Source organism: Toxorhynchites rutilus, chromosome 1 (assembly GCF_029784135.1).
Source record: "Toxorhynchites rutilus septentrionalis strain SRP chromosome 1, ASM2978413v1, whole genome shotgun sequence".
NCBI lineage: Eukaryota > Metazoa > Arthropoda > Insecta > Diptera > Culicidae > Toxorhynchites > Toxorhynchites rutilus.
In genome coordinates, this window is record NC_073744.1 from 5940273 (window position 1) to 5955174 (window position 14902).

At 38.1% G+C, this 14902-nt stretch overlaps 1 protein-coding gene across 8 annotated transcripts in view; it reads left to right on the top strand.

Moving 5' to 3' along the window:
- The window catches only part of LOC129778964 (serine/threonine-protein phosphatase 2A 56 kDa regulatory subunit epsilon isoform), a 96884-nt gene that overhangs the window by 36891 nt on the left and 45091 nt on the right, over positions 1-14902 (top strand). Inside the window, exon 2 of one of the 8 annotated variants that reach the window (XM_055786421.1) lies at positions 14423-14475. The exons of 6 other annotated variants lie outside the window; for them this stretch is intronic. The gene's annotated coding sequence lies outside the window, so the exon portion shown is untranslated. One more of the 8 variants, XM_055786576.1, reaches the window with a different exon arrangement.

Genomic DNA, 14902 nt, shown 5'->3' on the forward strand with positions numbered 1-14902 from the left:
GTAGAACATGGCATCGCTTACAATATTCAATTAAATTGTGGTTCTGTCACAGCGTCAGCTTCGATTCGGCTTCACTTCTGGTCGTCGTATAATCCGAACACAGTCACGTGCCTTTCAGGGAAAACTTTTAGCAGAGACATGCTTGCAACAATTTGTGTTATTTCTCTGTTCTGTTCTCTCTACGGTCGCCATGTCGCTTCCCGTCTCGTAAACCACAACCAGAAACGTGCGTGAGTATCCCGGAATGGGAGTGAAGCCGTGTTATTACTTCTACAACACGTCACGACTGATTCATTATATCATCAGTACTCTCACGACTACCCATCGGCGATAAACGTCGAGGTGTCTCGTGAAGTCGAAGGTGTGAATATGTTTTCAATTCTATCGAATCGGTTTTGTCACGACCAAGACATCACTTACCATAACTCTCAGTCGATTCAACAGAGTATTCAGGGGGAAAACATATTGATAAAAGTTTAAACTGGACCCATGCGAGAACTTGTGAACTTCCGCTCACCACCCAGAGTGGAAGGAATTCCAATTTTCTCCAAAGGGAGGGTTGCTTCGCGTGAAAACGACCATTTCAATGACGCAAGAAGTACATAATGAACAATGTTTGTGCGGGAAAGTTTTCAATGAGAACAAAAATACCAACCAACAAGTTTGAAAATACGAAACGAAACTAATTCACTTCAGGGCAATTGTAAAACATTCTCGAACTGTGTGCGTGTGTATGTGCATTACTGCATGACGTCAATACTATTGGGATTTATACACACTTGAATGATGTCACTATGTTTCTCTATCAACCGACAAAGTTTTGCTGCAGATGTGAAGATTCTCTTTCCCCTGCGTCGTTCTTTCATGCTTTCGAAGCAGCAGCACCACTGTCCGCCTCAGGCTTCGTCGCGCCTTCATAATCGTTCTCGTTATTATTTCGTCAACATATTACAAGTAGTTCGAGTTTGAGTTTCAGTGGGCGTCCCACGGCGCTCGGGAAGGACAACGTCGATGATGGCAAGACGATGTTGGGGGTGATTATGTTGCGTAGGTGTGATGCTGATGCTTGTTAATTGCGTAATGATGGTGTTTTACATCTGATGTTGTGTCGCTTCCGAAGTTACCCTCTTCCAAGGCCCTTTATACGGGTAAACCGTTGTTCCCACAGATGGTGGTAGCTCTTCTTTTCGACAGTGTATGAGATTTACTCTCTTTGACGAGTGATTCCGTGTCGGATAGAATATGGTTTAGTTAGAGCTTGAACTTAGGATGACCACACGGAAAATCCTTGAAAATCAGGGAATATCAGGGAACATCAGTGGATTTAACCGTTTGAGTGCGGAGCAAATTTTCTGAACATATGCCAAAAATGCGGATGAGTTTGGGTATACAGCGCGGACTCGATTATATACAATTTCTGATTTCTTTTCACTATATATAATCGAATCAAAATAAATTTTTTTGTTCGTTTTTTTTTGCATGTATTTTTCTTTTTTTTAATAAAAAAGAGGAATTTGATTTTTGATTCACCCCTTAAAGACAGAAAATACCCTTCGCACATGAAAAAAAAATTATCCAGATTCTCTCAAAGGGTGATAGACGATCATATTTGATGGAAAAAATCCATCTACGCATATGTTCGAATTTCAACAATGACAGAGTTATAGAACTTTTTTTTGTATCGGACTCTGTTGCCTCGAACTGTCTCTACATTACAAAGTACGCTACGGAAGACGCTTCTGTTGCTTTCATTTGAAAGATGAGAAAATTTGATAGAGGATATAGTAGTGGAACATCTAAATTAATGGATTTTAATAACATTTTGGAAGTGAAAAACTTAAAAGTTAGTAATTTTCAATGTGTTATTATTAATGTCATCCTGATTTTTTTTTTATTAAGCTGGATTGTTTCTATCAATCAAATTTAAGCTCTCTAACCGCTCTACAATTTGTTCTTTGACACCCAACTTCTATCTATCTTAATTTGGCTGCAATATCGATATAATTAATTCCTGGTGAAAATTCAAGCAAAATCTTCAAAAATCACGATTTTTACCCCACTGTACATGAATTAGTCACTTAAATTACACCTTAACGTTGAAAGGTTACATTTCTACTTGAAATAAGCCATATTTGAAACATAAAAAAAAAATTTCCAACTGTATATAATCTAGTCCAAAATTGTATATAATCGAATCACACATAATCGAGTCTGTATATAATCGAGTCCGACCTGTATTTGAAAAAATGCTAAAGAACGCAGATAACTGTTTAGGTCACAAAAGTTGTATTAATGAAAAAACATACATTAAAAGTGGGTTTTATAAATTGTACTCACAATAATTTCCTATATATTAGTTTTTTAAATAATAAGAATATTACATTTACACAATTTCATTCGCAATTATCGTTCGCTGCATAATGCGCGTGAAGTCCTCTTTCACAAATGTCCCCGCAAGACAAAATTCTACGTTAAGAAGTGCCAAGCCAAAAATATTAACATCAAGCAAGAAGAGCGCTATCGCACTTCCCGCACTTTTGGGATATAACAAGAGGAGCGCTTTCGCGCTCCCCCGTATTCAAAGGGTTAAACAATGTCAGGGAAAATCAGGGAATATCAGGGAATTCCGCCACCAATTCGGAAAAAAAAGCATTTAGACCTCGACAGAAACGGTATTCGACAAAGTTGTTACATAGGATAGAGCGCTCATTTTTATGTTAAAAATGTAAAAAAAATTTAAAACAATTTAAAAATATAGGAGGTTGTGTTCAAGACACGACCGCATTGTTGACGTAGAACAACGCTGTGGCTTAATTCAAGTCGTTTGTTTATAACTGCGGATATTATTTTATAATGCTACGAAAATTTTGAAATAACCATCCTACCGGTTTGGTCGCCCTGAAATGTTTTTTTTTTGCAGAATCATTTGACGATGATTGTTTGATGATTCGTTCTTGTGCTCGCAGAACAATACATGCTCGAGATAAGCGCAGCTGTCATCCTTAGTGGAGAATGTTTTGCTACTGGCAAGCGAAACCAAGTCACATACATAATTCCAGAACGACATTTACTTTCTTGGTGACTAAATAAACGAAATAAACATTATCTGTTAAACTCAACAACCTAGAAAAAAAGTAGCACTGCTTCATTATGATCAAGATTAGCGCAAATGCAATCCTAGTTGAAAGCAGTTTTGCGACTGGCACGTGAGCCCAAATAAATTAATAACTTGATATAACTTAATGAATAACTTGGTATTCCCCAAATAATTTTTTGGTGCACAACCTTAACACCTGCTTCACCATAGCGTCAGTTCAATGCATTGATGAGAGAAAACAAACAATGTTAACTGCTTGGAAGAAGGCTGAATATTTGCCTCAGCAGAGATTCATTACTAATACCCTAGCGTAAATAGTTCCCTCCCGCTATCTCCCCTCCTTTTTTTTATCCCAACAGTTATTAGGCTCATTTAGCAATTCAACTGTAACAGAGCCGAATTCATTCGTGTACATTTTTTATCGTAAGATAACTTTTGTTGTATATTACACTGTTACCATTTTGAGGCGTAAGAGTGTCGCTATCTATCTACAAACATTTGTTTTATCTATAACACAGTAGCAAGAGAATTCCTATTCTATCGATGCACAACACATGTCGCCTTTTTTCTGCGTAAGAATATTGCTATTGCTCGAATGTTCACAGTTGGGCTGTTCACAGCGGGACTGTTGATATGAGGATCTCCCCTCCTTGTTTATATTCATAATTACGACTGCATAATTTGCAACACGTTTTGTGTCGTCAATCATAGCATAAAAAATTAGGCGATTGTTGCATCGTTACAGGGCCAATGGCTCATCTCCGTTTTGCGCTCTTCTCAACAGAAGCCCTTTCTGTTAATAGTGCCAGTCTAGATTAGCTTAGTTGTCATTCTTTGTGGAGAGAATTTTTCTACCGTCATGCGAAACCAAATCACTGACAAAATTTCAGAACATTTATTTTCTTGGTGAGCCGACGATAGCCTAGCTTGATGATTCCCCAGACAATTGTGTAGCTCAGAACCTTAATGCAATGGCAATGGCCTTAATGCAATGGCGTCAGTTTGATGCAATGATTGCAATGCCAGAGACATCAACGAGTGAGTAATTTGGTCGCGTCCACAGCTCAATCCGAACCGAATACATGTTATGATGTAAAACAAGGAAGAACAAGCGATATTCATTGCTTTGAATACAGAACGACACTGAAAGTTTGCCTTCCTTTCTTGCTTGAGACTTTAAACTTCTTCAGTTCATTCGTCTGTAACCTTCAAAAAGGCCCTTGGGAAACTTTGTCCACCATATTACTCCTCCAGCCCCATTGTCTTGAGAAAGGCATTCGATCCCTCGCCGTCCAGCTCGCCCAGCTACGATGTTGTTCAGCGGATTTCCTCACGAAGAATGAAAGTTTGCCTCAGCGAGATCCACTGTTTATATTCTAGGCAAATATTCCCCTTCGTTCTTCTTCTTTTCCTTTGTTCACGGAGACTTTACATCTTACGATTTTCCCTTCGTTGCTCGTCGATAAGTTGCTCGTTATTGGCAGCACACAAATGGACAGAACAAATATATGAGGAAATGGGAATGCTTCCAATTTTCATCAATTTAAACCATATATAGACAATGGGATTCTAATGTATAGCATATCAAACAAATCTTAGGGAATTTCCGATTCGTTTGGTATGGAAATCGCCAAATCCCGTTCGCGGCAAAAATAGTTATTAACGTTAACTTTATTTCATAAAAACGTGACCTGTTTCCCGATTTGACATCCTTAATGAAAGGCGTAGTTCTACGTCAAAAAAATGTTCTGTTAGAAAAATAGGGTGACCAAAATTGTCGATGAAATAAAAAATATAACTTTCATATCTTTATAGATAGAGGTAAACATGGTTCGACAATGTTGTAACCCGCAGTAGAAATAACTTGAAATAATCGATATAGCTCCTTTTTTCTGAGTTGTGTTAGGGTCACCATGAAAAACCGCCACTGATGATTGTCAAATTGAGACGCTGATGAAAAATAATTCTCAGTCACGCCACATCAATTAGCAGATTCATTACGACTATCTACGTTCATGGGCACCTGGTGAAACTTGGTTACGTAAAACGCTACAATGTATGGGTTCTACAATTCATGAGCCCAAAACATTTAATGGATCGCATCTCAATCAACAAGTAGCTTTATGAACGCAATGAAAATTAGCAGTTTTGTAGCAAAAGCAAAAAAAATGGCTAGCGATAAAAAAGTAATTCGAAAATGTTGAGCGAAAAGAAAAATCTATGGGGAAGCGAAATGTGTCTTTGCTAACCAAACTACCAGTCGATAAATTTCTAGTACAGTTAGCAACTGAAAGAATCAGCGATGAACGTTCAAAATTGACCCAATTGACGTCCTGTTCCACCAGGATAATGTCAATCCTCATTAACATTTCTTAATAGATCGGAAATATGTTTGCATCAATTGATAGGTAATATTTCTACGCGTCTATCACAATTAATAAAATGTTATGTTCTATAAGATAAACAATTGAATAACTGTAAAATTTCAAGCGTTATCTATACGTCCTAGCTGCCCCGTTTTCATTGGCCCGATTTACGGTTTCTCCAACACAGACTTCAAAATCGATGTACCTGTGGGAATCCGTTTTGCAAATATACATGCAAGTATGCAAGGGGTATTTTTGTTCCCACCAAGCTGTATTTCCCTAACACGGACTTCTAAATCCATTAGCCTGGGTAATCCGCTTTGCATATATATGCATGTAGTGATGTCTAAATTTTTCATTTATTCGATTATCGATTAATCGTTGGGGCATTTTTCATTATTAGATTCATTCGAATAATTGTCTTTCAATTTTCGATTAATCCAGCGAATATTTTTTTCTTGTAATAATCACGTATCATGTTATCATTCTGGTCGCGTGGTCTATCAGGTTGTCGATGTTCCATTATTGGATAAAAAAATGTTTAATAAGAAAAATTATACAGCCTAATTCTTAATCCAAAAATGCATTAACCTTGAGAAAAATGCCCTCTTTCAATAATCGCGATTACAGTTACAATTATTCGATGTATTCATATTTTGATTTTAAATTATTCGATACAAAATTATTTGTATTAATCGAACGATTAACCGACGTCCCTATATGCATGCTGCGAGTACTTTTGTACTCGCTTGTCTTTGTGCAGACTGGAATATGTTTCCCCAAAACGTACTTCTAAACTGAGAAAATTGTCATTTCAGATACTAGAAGTTAATGAACTTTAGCGGTTCGAGAACTATGTAAACATGAGAGATGCGATAATTTCAGAGGGAAGTGTAAAATACAATGATCGTTTGACAATTCTTCCGTTCACATATTTTGGTAGTCCTTGGCATCATAGCAAACGTAAAAGGACGGTTATCAAATTTACTTGTAATGAAGAACATAATCTATTACAGTGAATGAATTGATCTTACATGGCAACTGTTCAAACTTTTTACTTACAAAGCAAAGTTGTTGAATTCAATTGAATTCGAAAATTGTTTCATTCAATCGATAATTTATTCAATACAATATAAACGCCTGCTAAGACAACGGTAGTCGCACGGCTACCTTGCGGTTATATCATAGATGTAACCCATTCATTTTTTTTCTATGTATCCATTGCCACCTTACAGTTTATTTACGATTTAGAATATGCTATGTCATACGATGTCATGCTTGCTGTTTATAACCAGCACCCCTGGCGATCGATTCCATAATGTTATAGATGAATATACTTAGTATAGCCATAAATACCGGTTACATAAGTAAACGTACTCCACACGCAAGCGGTAATAGACGTATCTAATCATTCTCTTCAGGGATTTGACAGTTGTTATGTTTAGTTCATCACAGCGCAATAAATTTGTAGTATCAGTTGTTTACAATCATGGAGTCGGGAGGTTCAAAAAATGTGGCATGGATATCACCACTATCTATCGCACTTTGAAACCACTTGGAATCACCGCGTAATTTCGCGTATCGTGCTGTTAAGTTGTTTGAGGAAACAAGAGGAGTTCAAGATCGTCAACGATCCGGCCGTCCGCGACTCTGCACTAGTACACAAGGCTAAAACGACCCAAATGTGGCTCAAAAACAATGTTCCGGACTTCATATCAACAGAAGATTGGCCAGCTAGTTGCCCAGACCTGAACCCAATCGATTACAAGTTATGGGCCGTATTAGAGGCTATGGTTTTTTCTACTCGTCTCCCGGATATTGAGTCGCTCAAGCACGCCCGAACCCGTGCTGTGGACAACTTTTCTATAGAAGTAGTGTGTGCTGCAATCGATGAATGGGCAGATCGTCATTTCGAATAACATTTGGTGTAATTTGTAGCTGTAGAGTAACTGAATAAAACTTTGAAAGAAATTTTATAAAAAGATGATTTGAGTTGATTTTGTGGCCAATATTCCGTGTACCAGAACTTATGACTATAGGTAATGTTCCCGATTCCAGACACCTAATTGTAAATCCTACTCACGGACTAAGTATAAGAAAATGTTGATTAATAACAATAAAATTGGAGGTGGGATAAACACCTATACCAAATGAAAGAATTCTATTTGCTGTTGCCTTAACCTATTTTCCAAAGAATTCCAGAAACAATTCATGAGCTACAAGTTCCCACAAGACCCCTGTCGGGACCCACTTTCGGCTGCGGCGTTCCTGCGTATTATAATTTAATCAAAGTGAAATGTCGACACAATGCATTTGAAATTCAAATTATCTCAATTCCGAGCATGGGAGCCCGCAAGCTGCTGGATGGATCTGAGCGTAAAACGACGAGTAGTAATAGTAGTGGTAGCCATCAGCCTCGTCTGCGCGACCAGTGGCTGTACGTGTTGCACAAATTTCAGCAGCTTTGAATTCTATAGTATTCTTAGCTCAGGCCAAGAAAACAGCGCCCTAACGAACGCCGAGGAGGCGTATCAACAGCCCTCTCTCGTTACCTTCCATTTAACTCCCACATGTGTTCGGGCTGCTTTTGTATGTCGTTCTTTCACTTGCATTTAGAGCATATTCATATGTAGGTCTCCACCATTCACACAAGACGAGATCTTGCCTTTTTTCTCTGTTGTACAATACCCACGCCAACGGAACACAACAGCGCTCACCGCCGGAAGTTTGAATATAGCGATAGAAAAGAAGTGAAAGAATTTTCTCAAACTGACTTCCCCATCTCGATCCCTGGCGTGTTTTCCGCGCGCCCCCAGCTCTCTCTCTCTTAGCATGACAGGAGGGGATGTTGTAAAATTCCTGCCCTCGCGAATTGCTGCTCAATTATCTGCAGAGCTGCAGCAGAAGAAAAATGGCAACGCCAGGCTGTAACTACAGTTCACGGTTCTCCGAGGCAAAAAGAGGAAGCGTCCGATTGTTCTTGGGGAAAATAAGTATATGTTTGGTTGAAATTGCAACACAGAGTTTAGCTGGGCAAACTGAGAGCCTAGGAAGAAATGCAATTTGTACCGACATATTCGCCAACAATAAACACACGGGTAGTAGTGCTCCGTAGTCGTTGTTCCTCAAGGTTTTCTACTCCGCACCCATTATCGTATGGTGGAGGAAGCAATACTATGAAGCGATCGTTTCACGGTCGAGCGAATTTTTAGTTTCGGTCTCTGAATTCTAGGTGCAGATTGAAGTCGGTAAATATTCATAAACTGAGTGAGGTGTTAATAATGTATTTTTTGGTTATAGAGCACTGGAACAGTTGAAATTCGTAATTATAAAACCTGCTCTACTCCGGCAAGAGTTGCTTTTCCATTGCAATTTCGAGAACAAATATAAAAAAAAAATGTTCCGGAATGTTTAGCAAATTGTGAACTTTTCCTCAAATACTTTGCATCATATTTCGGATACTTCATTGTTACACTCGAGTTGCCATTTTATTCAATCAACTCTCGATTTATGTTGACATTAAACAACCTCCTAATTATAGTGACAGCTTTTCTATCAAAGTTTCTCGCGTTTCATTTTTGTCATCGCTGGCATTTCTTCCAGTTGATAACTCATCCACTTTCAAGGGGATCTCGTATTAGAAATAGTTCCCTTTTTGTAATGGAAACCTCGATTTTCGTCCACATCTGCACCATTCTTGCCAGGTAAGAAATATCATAGAAAATTTGTCAGAGGATACGAACTTCAATTTGCTTCAGATATTGCCTCGAGCCGCACAACTTCTGGATAACAGCACGGATCATGACAAAATTTTTACTATTGTAACGGAAACGCTTCCAAATGAGTCTGATAAATTACCTTCTTGATTTGAGCAAAAGTTTTGTATCGGAAGCGAATCATGGTCATCTATCTTGAATTTCTAGCCCTAATGAATATCTTCTATGGAATAAGGATAACGTTAACAACTATTTCTGCATAGAACGGATTTTGATGTTTTACATGCCAATAGGTTCGAAAATTCCCTAATGTTTGTTAAATATGCCATACATTACGATTCCCTAATCCGTAAATGGTTTAAATTAAAGAAACTTGCAGACAATCCCGTTATACCATGCGTTTTTCCGGTACAACTGTGTGCTTTCCTATCCGTGCTGTCAATAAGGTTCTATTTAAGCCACTGCGAATCAAATGCAGCGTTAGTTCTATGGCCACAGTGGAGAGAGGAACTATTGCAACTTAAGCTCCTCCCCTTGATAACTTATTTGGTATAAAGGAAGGGTTCGCGATTTCTAGCACTTATGCATTTATTCTGGGCATTTCAACTTTATGTCACTGCAGATCAGTAACGTGTAAACCGCTCGCTATACATGCAATAATTTCTCTACGAATACTGAGGAGAAAGCAAATATTGCTGCCCAAGCTCTTTGCGTTTGCATCTTTTTCAAGGGTGAGTAAATGGATGCGCGTGCGCTAGGCAATTGATAGTGCGTTCACTCCCAGAATCCTCCAATGACAATGTTCTAAATGGCTTTTTTTTATGGATAAAGGTGAATGACATTCATAATTTTCACATCTATAATAATCACAAAAATGGCTGAGGATGTTCCTAGGGTGATGGCCTCCTCGAAGGATTTTACATCAAAGCAACCATCATTATTATTTTACTACTACTTCTTCTGACACCTGTTTTGTTTATAAATTACGCCGAGACTATTTTGATGGTTCGCACCAGTCTTCCGAAAAACACTTACTTTTTGTTTGAATTCAAACATGATTCTCGCTAGTGTTGAGTGTCTATCCCCAACACGAACAATGATACACAAACATAGACATGTGAAAACAAACACGATGTTTATAATTCAAGAACATCATGTACAAACATATCACCCGATGTCGCAGTATTCATTGCTTTCGTTTCGTTTCTTTTCATACACGGAAAGAAATTATTCATCCCAAAACATTTCTTCGTAGAATACTTTTTCACAGAAACGAACTTGAAATTTAGTTCGCATTTCAAAAATTGCACGAACTAAGAGGCTATAAGTTCATGCACCAAAATATATATTTTTATTAAGGCTCATATGGCGTCAGCCTAACGGGGCCGGGAGTTCAATATTTTGACAATGTTTGCTTACAACTATGTTAGTAATATGTAGCGGGCGACGTCGTATAAATGCTGACCAAAAAAATAAATACCCAAAAATTAGTTTTAGATGCAACCTTCAGCGGCACACAGCAGAACAAGCAGAGAAATTTCAGCGGCTAAAACACACCATTAATCTCTCGATGTTATCACAAACTGTATGAAGGAAAAAACTAAAAGCTACACTTACACTGCACTACATATGCTATGTGTGCATGCGATTGCATCATCCTTTCTTCTCCTCTTCTCCGCTCGGTTTATAGCTCGGGTCGCGATCGTCGCGAACAAGCAGTATTGGCCATTTTGTATTCAAAGATCCAGCCAAAATTGTTGCTCCCGTGGTCGAGTGGTTAGCGTCACGCCTAACATGTCACTGCTGAATAATTCAATTTTAGTACTTGTTCAAATAGCTAATAATAGCGAATGTTACATGAATTCAATATATAAATTGATGCGTGCACTAAATAATGATATCAAATGTGAAAACCTCTCATATCAATCGATGTTTATTTTGTTCAGAACAGAAAAAGAGGTTTATTTTATTTGCCCAATATTTTTGATGAAGCACCCATTGTCATGAAAGGAAAGCATTTTTTCCATGTCAACATACCAACACACCACGCGTTGAGTGGTGGTGGTGTGGTGTCCGATTCGCTTCTTCTACTCTACGCACTGCCGGTGCTTGGGGTGAAGATGCAAGAGAAACTGTACACCATGTTCGAACATCATGTGAAACATTGGGATTAAACATCGTATGTCCAAACATACCACGAATACAAACATGTCATATTTTCTAACATAGGTATGAAAAAATCATGTTTGTACTCAAACAAAAAACTGTGAACAGCAGCGTGGACATGTTTATTCCGGACGCAGTGTTTTTTGTGAAACATGGAAGACTGGTTCGCACAATCGAAATATACTACTAGGAGTCCATTGATGTCAATCGTATGCTCGGAAGAGAGAGGAAATATCGCGATTTTTCTGCTCCGCCCGATGGCAACTTTCCAATTTCTATCAGCCAGTCCTACTCCTGCCAGCGAGCGGTCGACATCTCCTTGGAGACTCGCTAGTGTGTCATGGTGCAAATGAAGCTATGTTTCAAATATCTTCAGATGATTCTACTAAAACACGACTCACTCCACATAACTAAAACTTTCTATTAAAGAATTATTTCAGAATATAAACAAAATCATTCTAAAAAAGTAGAATGGTCTGTGACTAGAGGAACGGACTGAAGCTTGACTCAGGTCTTTGGTTATTGGGGATAACTGCTTTCGAATTGTGTTGTTGTTCAGAAATCCGTAAATTGACTCATTCGATAGTCCAGAGGGTGGCCCCGCAAAAATATGAACTGAACTGAACTAAAAAAATACCTTTCTCGTATAAAAAATCAGAATGTATTCGGGAGGTGATAAAGGATCATTTTTGATGAAAAAAACCCTTTTACGCATATGTTCGAATTTCAATCTATATGAAAATGTCAATCTATATGAAAATGAAACAAATGGGAAGCTTTCTGTGATAGGAAACGGCTCCCCACACAAACTTCCGCCCTCAAAGTTTCGCTTCGATCTCACGCCTTAATGTATGAGCAGGACATCGTTTCCTGGTTGCTTCGTGTCTTATTCGACCTTTAAGACGCAAAGTAACTTTGGTGTTCCCATTTGTTGGTCGTTATATCCCATATTTCTGGCACTGTTTAAAGAAGTTCTGTACCACTTTCTCAGATCGACCAATTTTTGTTACGATCGAGCAATTAGAAAACTTTTGTTCACTGAATATCTTTATTATTTTCCGCCCCTCTTCCGGCAATAGAATACCTTTCGCCATTTCTTTAAATTCTACGTGAATCATTTTGTTTGTTTCGGACTTTGTTGCCTCAAACTGGCGCTACATTAAAAGATGCGCTACAGAAGACAATTCTGTTGCTTCCATTAGAAAGATGAGAAATTTCAGTACAGGATATAGTTGTGAAACATCTAAATTAGTGGATTTCAATAACATTTTGGAAGTGAAAAACTTCAAAGTTAGTAATTTTTAATGTGTAATCATTAATTTTATCCTAAAAATTCATATTGAACTTGATTGTTTCTATCGATTAAATTAAAGCTTTCTAATCGCTCTACAATTTGTTCTTTGACACCTAACTTCTATCTATCTTAATTTCGCTGCAATATCGATGTAAACAATTCCTGGTGAAAATTAAAGCAATATCTTCAAAAATCACGATTTTGACCTCACTATACATATAAAAGCCACTTAAACTTCACCTTAACATTGAAAGGTAATATTTTTTCGTGAAATAAGTCATATTTAAAGTATAAAAAAAATGTTTTCAAACTGTATATGATCGAGTTCAAAATTGTTATACAATCTAGTCTAAAATTGTTATATAATCGAATCACATATAATCGAGTCTGTATATAATCGAGTCCGACCTGTACTTGATAATGTGAATACGGTATCAAGAAGGAAGGAAGGAAGGTATTGAATTAGAGAGACTTTAAACTCTGAGAGTTCATTCGTCTCTACAGGTATCAAGATTAAATCGGACGTTCTTTCAATCATCTAAAAGTTTCTACAATATTTTTGTTTGTCACAATATAGAAAATCCCTCAATACAAACATATTCCAACACTGTTTCGATTTCACTCGAACTTCTTTTCTTGAGTCATTTTATCTAAATCAGCATGAGTGCGAGAGATAGCGATGCGACGCGTGTTTTCCTAATGACTGTCAGTGATTTTGTTCCTTGACTTCGATTTCACTTCTTTCATAACTGGAACATGTAGATTTTGGATTCAAACAAAGAAGTAATAAAATGAGCATGTTTTATTGGTTCTGGAAATCGCACTTCTGGAAAAAAATTGGGGTAGAAATCTAAGACATTATTGTTTTCAAATTTGCCACGCAGCTCTGAATCACACTGCGTTTCAAAGATACTGAATGGGGTAGAGAAAATTGGAGAATTCTTTAATATGCTTTGAAGAACAAAAATATGAAAATGGGTTAAAATGAAAATTTCTCATTTGTTGTTTGAACTTGAGTTTGTTTTCGAGTGAAAGAAAAAGAAAACAGAACAAATGAAGCTTGGAACTCACGATGATCCGATGCGTGCGAGTTGATTGATGATTTGGACGATATCCTTCAAGACATTCTCAATCCTACATTCATTGGAAAACGCGACTCGACATGATGAGTTGAATCGAAAAAGTTGGTTCAACCGAAGTTGCCAGTTGCCTAATGTTGTATGCTCCTACTTGATTACACATGCTCTCAACTGATTTGCGATATTCGTTGAGTTGCAACGCAACTTAGGTTGCTAAATTTGTAGATGGTCTTAATCGTTAAGATTGTAGCCCGTGTAGCCATCCTTTCCCTTAATTATAATATACTGCATACACATTATTTGACAGCGTTAAAACGGAAAATTTATCTCAGTCCAGCTAACTGGAACTCTTTTCCTAGCTTATCCTCCGCAAAAATAAACAATCGCTCGAACAGGTCAAGATAAACATCGAGTGTGCATCTATCGCTGGAATCTTGGGTCCACTTAACACACGCCGTCTGTACAAAATAAACTCGTATATCTGTAATTTTCCCCCCAATTGTAGATGGCTATCGAATACGATACACCATCTCTCGCCATTAGGTCTGACCATCAGTCTCAAGTGTGTACCAACCGAACCAAAACGCCAGCTGCGAGATAAACTTTCCATATAACCCCCATTACTCGCCACCAATTTATCAAAACACAATGTAATTTACGATCGTTTTCATTTTCTCTTCCTTTCTCCGCCTCTTTCCTCACAGATGCTGCTCTGTCTGTCATTCGGAACTGATCGAGCGATGATCTAGATCTTTTGGTGAGTCCAGGAACAACAGTGGCGCAACAAATTGCCAAAAAACCACCACCACTACCAAACCGAATAAATAATACGCAAGTGGCGGCACCACTCGCGTAGTCGTCGTCGCGTCATCAAATCTCGGAGCGTCAGTCAAAATAAAGTCAATCAGAGGAAAAAAGCACGACAAAACAAACCACGTTGATTACGTCTGTTCGTACGTGTGGCGGCGCGCTGATAGAGAGCAGTGCCCCATCAAACTGCATCGCTGCTGGATGCTGTTGGAAGCCAGGGCGAAATGAATCGTCGAAAATCAATTCGCTTGGGATGATATACTGACAGTGGCGAGTGTTAGTTGGGCGTTTGTTGTACTGTTGCGACCAGGTTATGCGATTGGACGCAGCAAGTTGACGGTAAAAATCGTATTTCCGCACCAGAAACATTGGTT